General features: G+C 40.1%; 2 protein-coding genes across 3 annotated transcripts in view; one reads left to right on the top strand and one right to left on the bottom strand.

The window, feature by feature from the left end:
• Positions 1 to 12,232, bottom strand: part of LOC135090892 (uncharacterized) — a 135,710-nt gene that overhangs the window by 84,377 nt on the left and 39,101 nt on the right. The window contains exon 2 of the mRNA XM_063988051.1: positions 1,898 to 2,004. The gene's annotated coding sequence lies outside the window, so the exon portion shown is untranslated. The remainder of the gene's footprint in view (positions 1 to 1,897; positions 2,005 to 12,232) is intronic.
• LOC135090890 (uncharacterized) overlaps positions 1,352 to 12,232 on the top strand; it is a 53,276-nt gene continuing 42,395 nt past the window's right edge. The window contains exons 1-2 of one of the 2 annotated variants that reach the window (XM_063988048.1): positions 1,352 to 1,720; positions 3,547 to 3,980. The gene's annotated coding sequence lies outside the window, so the exon portion shown is untranslated. Of the gene's footprint in view, positions 1,721 to 1,919; positions 2,054 to 3,546; positions 3,981 to 12,232 lie in introns of those variants that run through there. The other variant, XM_063988049.1, reaches the window with a different exon arrangement.

A 12,232-nucleotide genomic window follows, 5' to 3' on the forward strand; every position in this document is an offset into this window, starting at 1 on the left:
TTCTGTTTCTCTGTTTCACGTGTGGGTTTGTGGTGGTGTAGGTTTGTAAGGGATTGAATGGAAAGAGGGCAGAAATTTAGTGTGTGGGTTGTGCATGTGGCCTTGTGTTTCTTTGTATCATGTGTGGGTTTCTGGTGTAGGGAAGAGTAGTGTGTGTGTGTGGATGGGTTTTGTCTGGTAGGGAAGTATACTCGTGTGTGTGTGTGTGTGTGTGTGTGTGTGTGTGTGTGTGTGTGTGTGTGTGTGTGTGTGTGTGTGTGTGTGTGTGTGTGTGAGAGATTTAGATGAAGTTATATAGTGCTGTAATAGATTTGTGTTGAAGTGGATGAATGGATGGTTGATTGGTTTTGTCAGGTTATACGAGTACAGAGGGCACATGAACGTGAATAATGTGCAGATTGAATAAAGTGTTATGTTGCTTGTAATGCTGAAGTGGATTAGTCAGGCAGTGTAGTGTGTGGATGAACGTGGATGACAAGTGTACTGGATGGAATTGTTGGTTGTAGCGCTGTACTGAATGGATGATGGATGAACAGTGATGAATATTTAGGATGTGGATAATACGATGTTATAATGGCAGTGCTGGCTGTAGAGAAGTGCATGTATTGTGACAGAACAGCATTGTCAAGGGAAGGAATATACAACGTGGATGCAGCAGAACAATACGTGGATTATGCGTGGATGTTGCGTAACATACGGGAGACATAAATGTGGGGTCGAGATGGATTATAATACAGATTAATGTTTGCAGCAGATATGAATGCCGGTGATAAATCCGAGTATTACAAAGACAAAAACAATACAACACACCTGATAAATGCTGACTGGCGCCTGACGCAACACTGACGCAACACAAACACAAAGGTAATATAAAAAGCCACACGGGAAACACCACAACAAAACCACAAAACAAAACAAAACAAAACAGAGCACACCAGTAATCACAAACTACAAGCCACACACAAAAAAAAAAAAAAAAAAAAATTGATGAAAAAAAACTGCTCTCTAAACAAGATAGGTGTGGCGAGACCAATCAGACGGCAGGTGTCTACAGGTATGAGGGGCTCAGGTGTGTGAGGGGACGAGGAGACGCGGATGCCGAGGAGGGAGGCGGCTAATATTACCTCGGCGTGATAAATGATGAAGACAAAGGTGATGCCGAGAAACGACTGATGCTTACGACCCAGAGAGAGAGAGAGAGAGAGAGAGAGAGAGAGAGAGAGAGAGAGAGAGAGAGAGAGAGAGAGAGAGAGAGAGAGAGAGAGAGAGAGAGAGAGAGAGAGAGAGAGAGAGAGAGAGAGAGAGAGAGAGATGAGCATTCGGGATGTTTAATGGTGTAAATCACAGAGCAAGCGACGGATGTGACACAAAGAGAAATGAAGCAAATGAGAGAGATACAGAGAGAAAGAGGGAGATAGAGAGCAAGGATAAACAAGGTGGTGTAAGAGTAGTAATAGGATGCCACCGTAAATAAAAAGAATGCATGATAGAGAGCGGGCGCGGGCAGTGGCGGTGGATGTGGTAGCGGCGGTGGAGGAGGAAGAGGAGGTGGCGGTGGTGGTGGAGGGAGGTGGCCGAGCACGCAGGCGCGGCCGAGGGTCTGGGCGGGCTTGGGTCTGGGCTGCAGTAGTGAGGCTGTAACGCGAGGTGCTGGGAGTTGGTGGCGGACGTCGCTGCTGTTGTCGCCGCTGCTGCCGCCACCCCGACACTAAAACGCTGGGTAGTGATTTCAGCGCCGTGTCCCATAAACCCCGCAATATCCCACTGGTGCTCTCCCGCCCCGCCACACGCGTCGCTTCTTCCTTAGTGCTCCGCAAGTCGAGGAAAAAATTAAAGATATCCTGTGGCATGTTTCAGCGGGCGGCGAAACGAGACTGATAACCTTTTGACGTCTTACCGAGTGTGAAAAGTGTCCCCGGCGCGGGGGAAGGAGTGCGGCGAGGCGAGGGAGGCTGGCCAGAGCCACAGCTGCCGTGACCTCCACGTCGGGTGGGCGCCTCGGGGCTGTGAGGGAGAGGAAGTTTGGGTGACATATGGTCCTCATTCAGCGCTCGTAAGTGTGTGTTGTGTGCAATTAAGCTCACACAAATCAAGCCTTTCCTTTGCCAGCACTATTTATAAGATTACCAAGCACGAAGCAAAATGTAAGTTGACTTTTTAAAACACCAAGTTGTACTCAAAACACATTATCTGATTTTTACTTAAGTACATATAAGCCTAACACCAACACCAACACGCGCGCACACACACACACACACACACACACACACACACACACACACACACACACACACACACATAAAATTCTGGTAGGCATTAAACTACACGTGTTATTAGATTAAAAAACATTACACGCACAGAGAGACATTAAGGATAGAGTTGCTACACCACTTCCCCGCTCCCTGCCTCCCTGCCTCCCTCCCCCCCTAAAACTCCAGCATCAAACTTGGCGAGGGGAAAACAAAACAAGGCAGCACAACGCGGGGTCGGGGCGGAGTGTCGGGGCGCTGCGCTGCATCACCCGAGGAGAGTTACGTTTCTAGTTGACCAATCAGCGAACGCGACGGAGTACATATTTTTCCCCTGACGAGTGACCGGGGGACGTCCGTTGTGCTCTGACGGGGGGAGGGGTTAGCGGGGCGGAAAAGTGCGGGGTCGACTTGAATGCAACTCCGATGGACGCTCACAGACGCACAATGGAAGGGAAATTATCCTATTAGGGGCAGGGATGCGAGGAGGTGCCGCGAGATGGAGCCTCGTGATAGTGCTGCAGAATGAGCCTCCCGTCACACCACGAGAAGGAATAACAATAACAACTGCATTATTTATATAAGAGGATGAGGTTCTTGTCACAAAGGGAGCAACAATAACGCCAACAATTCTACACTAAATACTTAAGAAAATGGGGCTTTTGTCATAATGGAGGAAGAAATAAAGCTAAGTTTGCGATAAATGCATATGAGTGTTTTCTTTCTTACACTGGGAACAGGAACAATGGTTATGCATAATTTATATAACAAAGATTGAATAACGGGCTCAGCAGAAAGATACACAAGTTAACATACTAAATAATTTATCTTCTTGCTGCCTTTTTTGTCTTTGTCCTGATACTGAAAAAAAAATCCATTTTTGTCACAGTGGGGGCAAAAATAACAATAACAAATGTGCATTAAATGAAAAGAGAAATGAAGAACAAACTGGACAGCGAGTTACATATACCAGCACTTCACTTACTGGTATTTTCTTTGGTATTCATGAGGAAAAAATAACTAAAAATAAAGAAAGAACATATAAATAAATAAATAAATAAATAAATAAATAAATAAATAAAAGCATCTATGTAATAAGCGAGAAAAATTGTAAAAGGAATTGGACAGAAAGATACGCACGCACTTAACTTAATCGCATTTTCCTCCGTTCACTTCTAACCACCACGCACTCGATAAGGAAAACTAAACAACAAACAGAAGGATAAGGTACACGCGCCGGCACTTACTGTAATCGCATTTAATTCCCGTATTTCTGAACAAAACCCTCTATTTTCAGCCCAATGTTTAGAGCGTCAAGGATTATGTCCACGCGAAAGACACACAACATGACTCAACTTGATTACAAAACTGAGAAAGAAAGTTAGACAAACAAGAAAATACACAGACGAAAATAAACGATAAATGAAACAAACACAGAACAGAGAAACTTAAAGTGAAGATGTGATTGAAAGAAACCAACAAAAAAAAAAAAAATACACAAATACACAAATACATTGACAATTAACTGTAACAAGTGAGGAAAAGCAAAGGAAAATGCTTTAGACGTATGATAATTTTGGCACTTCACCGGAGAGACTGAAAATAAACAATACAGGCAGAGGGAGTGACTGCACCTGGGTTACCTGAGGGCTGCAGTACAGGTGTGTGGACCGTCACCCTCACCTTCCACCCAACGAGGCACAACACTACCGGAGCGTCATTACATCTATTGTGAGTATTTTGTCTTGTGTTTAGATAGTCTGAGGGTTTTCTCTGATACATACTTAGATAGATAGATAAATAAATAAATAGATAGGCAAAACATTAGGTCGCTAAAGATAGACAGATAGATAGATAGATAGACAGATAGACTCAGTATAGCATAAATAGATAGGCAAATAAATAAGCAAATGAGAGAGTTCACTGGCGGGCGAAAAGACAGATAGATAGACAGATAGCTAGATATATAGACAGATAGATAGATGATAGATAGATAGATAGATAGATAGATAGATAGATAGATAGATAGACAGACAGATAGACAGATAGATAGATTTATTGACTGATTAATAAATAGGGAGATAGATAAATAGGTAGATTCGTAGACACAGAGAAGTGAATGGATGGATAAATATTGACTTATAAACTACCAGACTAATGCAGAGAGAGAGAGAGAGAGAGAGAGAGAGAGAGAGAGAGAGAAAATACACAAACACACATGGCACACAAATAGGTACATGATTAAATGAACACACACACACACACACACACACACACACACACACACACACACACACACACGTTAAAAAAAAAACAATGGTACCCTGCAATTAATCATCACCAATGGACGCGAACACTTACACAGAATAATGGCAGCGTAAATATAACCACTGAAATACATACACCTATAGAGTAAATTAGCATCGATACCTGGCTTGATTGACTCATGCTCATAGACAAACTGGCAATAACGGAGCGTGCCGGGAGAGCAACGCTGCGCTGATACAGAAAAATGAGAAAGAAATAAAAACACATCGTCACTTTTTTTCCCCCCTATATCGGGATTCCCTGCGTTATCGGTAATAAGGGAAGCGCAACACAAGTGAGGCTGGTTTCATATTTCTATTTCGTTTGTTTTTATTAGCATTTTTTTTTTTTTTGTATGGTGGTGTATCATTGTATTTCCGATAGCGTGTGTGTGTGTGTGTGTGTGTGTGTGTGTGTGTGTGTGTGTGTGAGGTAAGTGTTTATTCTATTCATTCTTGTATTCATTGTCTTGCTTCTCATATTCACTGTATTCATTCATAATATTCATTGTATTAATTCCTGATATCCATTATTAAAATCTCTTATCGTATTACCCGCTGTATTCATTGTATCCATCACTGTATTCATTCATTGTATTCATCTATGCAGTCTCTTGTTTTTCATCGTATTTACAACAGTACATATTCTATATATTACTATTTTCATATTCATTCTATCCATTACTATTTTCATAACTGTTTTCATTGCATTAACCATTATATTCATATATTGCATTAATGCTCACATCATTGACCATTGTATTCATCCACTACATTAATTCACTGTATTCATATCTTCCACCCATATATTCATCATTACAATTACCATCATATTCATTATAGCCATCATTGTACTCGTTCACTTCATTCACATTCCATTCACCTTTGTATCCACCATCATAATCATAATAATATTAGTTTACTGTATTAATAGTTCATTATCACTGTACTCATTATACTCACTAATCATAATTCATTCATTCATTGTATTCATCACCACAGCATCCATTACTACGTCCATCACTGCACTGGCGACACGTGGCAGCACGGCGCGGCGGTCACTGCAGTGTTCCCTCGCCGCAACACACAGGCATTAAAACCGAAAGAACATAAAAAGGACTGAGAGTGTGGAAACATCGGTACGGGTGCGGGGGCCGGGAGCGGGGGGAGCAGTTTATATCCAAAAAAAAAGAGAAAGAAACGGGGATTCCACAATGTAGTCAAGGGTGAGTGTGAGTGTGTGTGAGTGTGTGGAAAGGTTTGCACAGGTACTGGAAAAATGTTTGAACGAGCGCCATGATGCAAACCCTTTCAGTTTTATTTCTTGATAGTGAAAACCTCCCTGCCGCTGCGCCGCCTACGGCAAGATGCCTTTTTTTTTTTTCTGCCCCGTGCAAAGTGACGTCCATTTAACTGCAATACGTGCCAGGCTGGAAATAACAATGCACTGGTAACTTCTTGCACCTCTGAGCCGTGGGACGGAGACTTTTTTTTAGATTCTTGTATTTTAAAGAATAAGATTGAAAATTAACTAATATTTACATTTTTTTTTTTTTTTTTGCATTTAATATGTAACTGAAAAAATAATATAATACCGAATTCTTAAAGCTGTATGACTAAAATATTAATTAAATCTTTGTATTTAAGATTTCAACATTATAGGGAATACAAAAAACATTAAAAAAATAAACTGTATAACCGAAAACTATATACTTGCATTATTTTATCAACTCTACATGAAGAGCATTGTTTCCTGCCGCTGGAACACGAGATGGGTAATGAATGGCTTTTTTTCCATTGTACAATGATTTGCCTGATGAAAAGATTGCCGCGCTTTTTTCAAATATATGTTAACTACACCATTTTGCTGCATTAACAATATGGGCAAGTGAATAAATCAGTTATTGCTTACATTTTAAAACGACACCACCATTGAAAAACGTATTATTGCACCTTTTATTATTTTTTTTTCCTTTATCTGCATTTTGATTTTTTTTTCTAAAAACTCCAGTATTCTTACATTTTATCTAGATTTACTTTATAAGAAATAGAGAAGAAAATAAATCTGTTGTCTTTACAATTTACACCAATCCAAGTCTGAAAAAATAAATAGAATAAGGTAAAATAAAAATTTTAAAAAATCAGCTCTCCTTAAATTTTACACCGAGCCGTGTAAAAATAATAACAATAATGATAATAAAGTAAATCCAAAAGGCAATAAATCAGTTGTTCTTACATTTTGCACCGACCAAAGTAAAAAAAAAAAAATTGTCGTGTCGAGCCTTTAGTCATTAATTACTCGCGTCACTTCGCCGTAACATGAATATGGAAAAAAAATATATTAATGTATCGTACTTTTTTTTCAACGTTTTAATTCACGCTACGAATGAAAATTTCCACCCCGTTCTCTTTTATCACTTTGCCACTTTGCTGCGTCACTTCAACGCGAAAGTGATTTGGATTAAAAAGTGATATATTTGTTCTTAGTTTTTATTTACCTTTTTCGAGAGATGGCACAGATTCTTTGCCATTTGTCCATTTCAGAAACCAAGCACGTCACATCACACACCTTTAAGAAATTGAAAGAAAAGGCATTATCATTATCCCTATTTTATTTATTTCATTAATTTGCATTATTGTTATCTTAATTCTCGCTTTTTACGGTTCGTCACAAACTTCCCTTTTCTTTTCAGTGTTAAAAAAAAAAAGCAACAATCGATCAATTCATTTCTATTCCGTTATCATTTATTCACAACACCAACAAATTATTTACATTCACACTAACATTGCCAATACCACGCACGTCACACGAAGCCCACACACACCCAAACTCAAAAAAAAGGACCAATTAATTATCATAACCTTATTTCTATTTCACTACCTACCTTTTATACACCACTAAATTTTGAACACTCCCACCTACGTAATTTCCAACACTACTAACGTCACACGAACCCTCGCCCCCCCCACCCCCCAGTGAACTCCTCCCTCCTAAAAAAAAAAAAAAAAAAAAGAAATAAAAAAAACATTAAAAGATACGAGTCATTATCAGGCATTGCTCACAGAAGCGTCAAAATCGATACCAAAATTTTCCGGCAGCCAATGTGATAAAACGCCAACCGCTAATTAACACAGAATCGAATCACACACAGCAGAGTTCAGTACCAATTACTGGAAATATGCCCAAACTCCAACCCCATTAAGTCACAACCCATCACTAATTATTATACCCACACCATCACCCCATTCCTGCCGCGCCTTCGTGTTCTTTTCCATATAAGTGCTGGAATTCCGGGGTCGCTTGTTTTCTGTAGTGTGGAAAGATTTGGAAGGTAGACTTAAAGAGGAAGGAGGTGGAAGAAGGAAAGATAGGAGGAAAAGAGGCTAAATTGAAGGAGATAAGAGGAAAGGGTTGAAAGGACGGAAGGAGGTAAATGGAAAAAGGTAGGAGGAAACTGTTGAGAGGGAGGAAGCAGAAGGAAGGAGTAAAGGGGAGAGAGGTAGAAACTAAGCGGAAGAAGATTGGAGGAAAGAGTTAAGAGAAGGAAGACAGAAGCTAAATGGAGGGAGAAGATAGGAGGAAAGAGATGAGAGGAGGGAAGGAGAAAAGGTAGGCGGAAAAGACTGAATAAAAGAGGTAGAAACTAAATGAAAGAGGTAGAAGGAAAGCGTAAAGGAGAGAGGCAGAAGCTATATGGAGGACGATAAGAGGAAATATTTTAGAGGAAAAAGGTACAGAGCAAGTTGAATAAGGCAAGAGGAAATAACTGAGAGGAAGAACGTATAAGCTTAAAGGAAGATGAGAGGGGTTAGATAAAAGTGGTAGGACTCAAGAATATAGAAAACGTAGGTAGGAAGTGTGAGACAGGAAAGAGAAGCGAGGCAGGATTTGGAGGGAGGAGTAAACAGGTAGGAGTGAACAGGTTGGAATCAAGAGTAAAGGCAGTTGGGAGTTAGAAGAGAGGAGTTGATAAGTAGGAAAGAAGAGGCAGGAGTGAAGAGGATGAAAGTAAGATTTGCAACGTAGTAAATAAGAATTGGAGATCAGAGAAATTAGTCAGAAAAGAGTTGCAAGAAATAAGAAGGAAGACAAAAGTGTAATCTATTAATTGACTGACAGCTTCTTAAGTACACGCTTCCATTCACTACAGAGGTGGCGTTGAAACTGAGTAAAGGCGCCAATGTAGTATAAATGAGAAAGGAGATCAAGAGAGATTTCCAGAAAGGATCTACACACGAACCATTATCTTGTTCAAAGTTTTCCTGAACTCCCTAAGGATCAAACTTCTCCTTCTAATATATCAAAGATCGACTTCATGACTTTCTATAGCATTTAGTGGTCAGAAAAAGCCCTCTCCCTTTCCCTCTCCCTCTCTCTCTCTCTCTCTCTCTCTCTCTCTCTCTCTCTCTCTCTCTCTCTCTCTCGTCACATATATATTTCACAAGTGGCTTACTAATACAAGGGTTGAAATATTAACAGTGAGAATGATACCGAATGTAAATCTCATAACACAATATGAAAAATTAATATGGAATTGTTATAGCTAGAAAAGAAAGACTTCAAACTTGTTCAGACTTCAAGGAAAAGTTGAGAGCTGGAAAGTGAGGCTGGAGAAGGAACGAGACAAAGAGGAAAGGAGGAGGAAGGGGGAATAGGGTGAGGGTGCAGGGGGAGAGTGAGGGGACGAGAGGAAGAGAGAAGAATGGGAAGACGGAAAGGGAGAAAGAAAGGAAGAAAGAGGAGAAAACAAGGTAAGTGTAAAGAGAGATGAAAGAGGGAATAAGAGAGGGGGAAAGAATAAAGAGAAGTGGAAAGTAAAGCTAGGAAACGAACAGGGGAAGAAGGAACAAGATGATGAGTGTGATGGTAGGTAGGAGTGAGAGAAGAATGGAGGAGAGAAGAACTGAAGAATAGGGAGATGAGAGGAGAAAGGCGAGAAACTGAGCTTGAAAAGAAGAATGAGGACGAAGAGAAGGGAAGAGAAAGAACAGAATGACGGGTGTGAAGGGAGATGTGAATGAGGAGAAGAAAGGAGGAGGAAGGAGAGGAAAGAATACAAGAATAGGAGGAAGATGAGAGGGGAAGGAAAGAATTAGTAGAGTTGGAAAGTGAGACTGGGGAGGAGAAGGGAAGAAAGAACAGGATGATGGGTGCGAAGGGAGATGTGAATGAGAGGATGCGAGGGGGAAGAGAGAAGAATGGGAAGGGAAGAAGTCATAAATCCTCCTTTGTAATAGCATCTCCTCCCATTACACACACTTGAACATCAGCCAATATATCACGCCCTGCAATCCCTCTCAGTCTAAAGCGAAACACCCATAAGGAAACACGCACTAGTCTAACAAACACTCACTCTTCTAACCACACCACCTCACCCTCACGAGATGCACTTTCCTTTAAACTAATATACCTCCATACGTAACCTAACCTAACTTAACCTAACCTAATTTAACCACATAATCTGACACTGAAGAGATGTACATTCCTTTAACAAACACTCGTATATTTTCAACCCTAACTTAACCTAACATAACTTAACCCTAACGAGATACACACAATAAACATTCATATGTCTACAAATTTAACCTAACTTAATCTAACCCAACACCAAATGCACATTCCTTTAGCAGACATTCTTATCTCAAAACCAAACCTAATTCAGCCCAACTAGACCGAACATAAAGCGAAAAGTATATATAACGAAACTACACAATGTAAGAAACACCTATTTTTACCTAACCTCGCAGAACTTAATCTACCTTGCATAACTTCATTTAATTTAATCTACCGTAACTTAAGCCAACGTAAAAGGGCCCAAAACGAGACACCCATTACGAAAACACTTGACAAAAAAAAAAAATATATATATATATATATATATATATATATATATATATATATATATATATATATATATATATATATATATATATATATATATATATATATATATATATATATATATATATATATATATATATATATATATATATATATATATTCCTCCCAGCCTTACTTAGCCTAACACTTACACTAACTTCACCTGACTCAACCTAAGTAAAGTAACATAAGTAAATTAAAACAATGCACATAAAAGCAAAAACGCTGATATTCCTACCTTCCATAAAGAGAAATATAAAAAGAATCAAATCAAAATTTAAAAAATCATTAAAAAAAATCTAAATAAAAAAACTGAATAAAAAAAAAAGTCATCACTACTCATTAATACCATCCAAAAAAATACAACTCGAACCTATTCACTCACCAGGAAAAAACACATCTAGCTTATTAATCCGGACTGCTAGTGAACGAGTCTGCGCTGCGTAAAGAAATAATGGATCTGATGGCTTCCACTATTTTTACCTCATGGCCGGAGCGTGTGGGAGGAGAGGCGACGCGGAGACAGAGAGACAGAGCGTGGCGGCGGACTGAGGCGTGGGTGTGGATGGCAGAGCAGCCGGACAGTGCACAAGGGCGGGACTGTAGCGCACGGTTGGCTGGGTACGTTGTGAGTGACTGAAGGAGAGAGAGAGAGAGAGAGAGAGAGAGAGAGAGAGAGAGAGAGAGAGAGAGAGAGAGAGAGAGAGAGAGAGAGAGAGAGAGAGAGAGAGAGAATATAGACTTACTTATAGACAGAGAACTGAGACAAGTAGACAGGCAGACGGACAGAAACAGAAAAACAGAAAGACAGATACAAAAAAAAGACAGATACACAGAAATACAGACAGATAAAAGACAAACAGACAGAGAAACATGAAGACAGACACACAGACTGACAAGGAGAGGCAAACAGACGAGCGGACAAAGAGATTGACAGGAATACGTACCTACAGATTGATGTACGAAATAGAGAGGCATGAATACTAGACAGACAGACAGACAGATGTAAAGAAAGACAAACAGAAAAACAGAAACAGACCTCAGTTCAATACAAAGAGAAAGACAGAAAAAGATAATGACAGAACCAGAAACAGAAAACTCCCCACGCATTAGTGAAGACAGACAGATAAAAATAGAAAAACACAGATTGGCAGAAAGGCGAGCGGAAAACAGGCCAGCTAACATAACATTTACGGCTGGATGACCTTTGAACAAAAAAATAACATTCAGAATAAAATCTACATTGAATAACGAAAGGCTGCACACACACACACACACACACACACACACACACACACACACACACACACACACACACACACACACACGCACATACACACACACACATACACACACAAGCCGTGCAGTGTACAATATATACTACATGCATACAAACAAATCTACAAGCCCATCTGCCTATTACATACGCAATCGTGTATTTTACGTATAGCAATTTTCTCTATGTATCCCTTCGTGTTTTCACAGTTTTACATGCATACATATGCACACACACACACACACACACACACACACACACACACACACACACACAACACACAACACACACACACACACACACACACACACACAACACAACACAACACTCCTCGCGTATTATTACGGAAATTCATTTTGAGTTCGTTTTCAGAATCCCTAAATCCTTTAAGACGCCGCGTGAAGCAAAGCTCATAAACACCACCAAGGAGAAGGTGCGTGCGCGCGCCGCCACACATGCACGCCCGCCCCAGGCCACACATCTCTCTCTCTCTCTCTCTCTCTCTCTCTCTCTCTCTCTC

The sequence above is a fragment of the Scylla paramamosain genome, chromosome 36 (genome assembly GCF_035594125.1).
Source record: "Scylla paramamosain isolate STU-SP2022 chromosome 36, ASM3559412v1, whole genome shotgun sequence".
NCBI classification, from domain to species: Eukaryota; Metazoa; Arthropoda; class Malacostraca; order Decapoda; family Portunidae; genus Scylla; species Scylla paramamosain.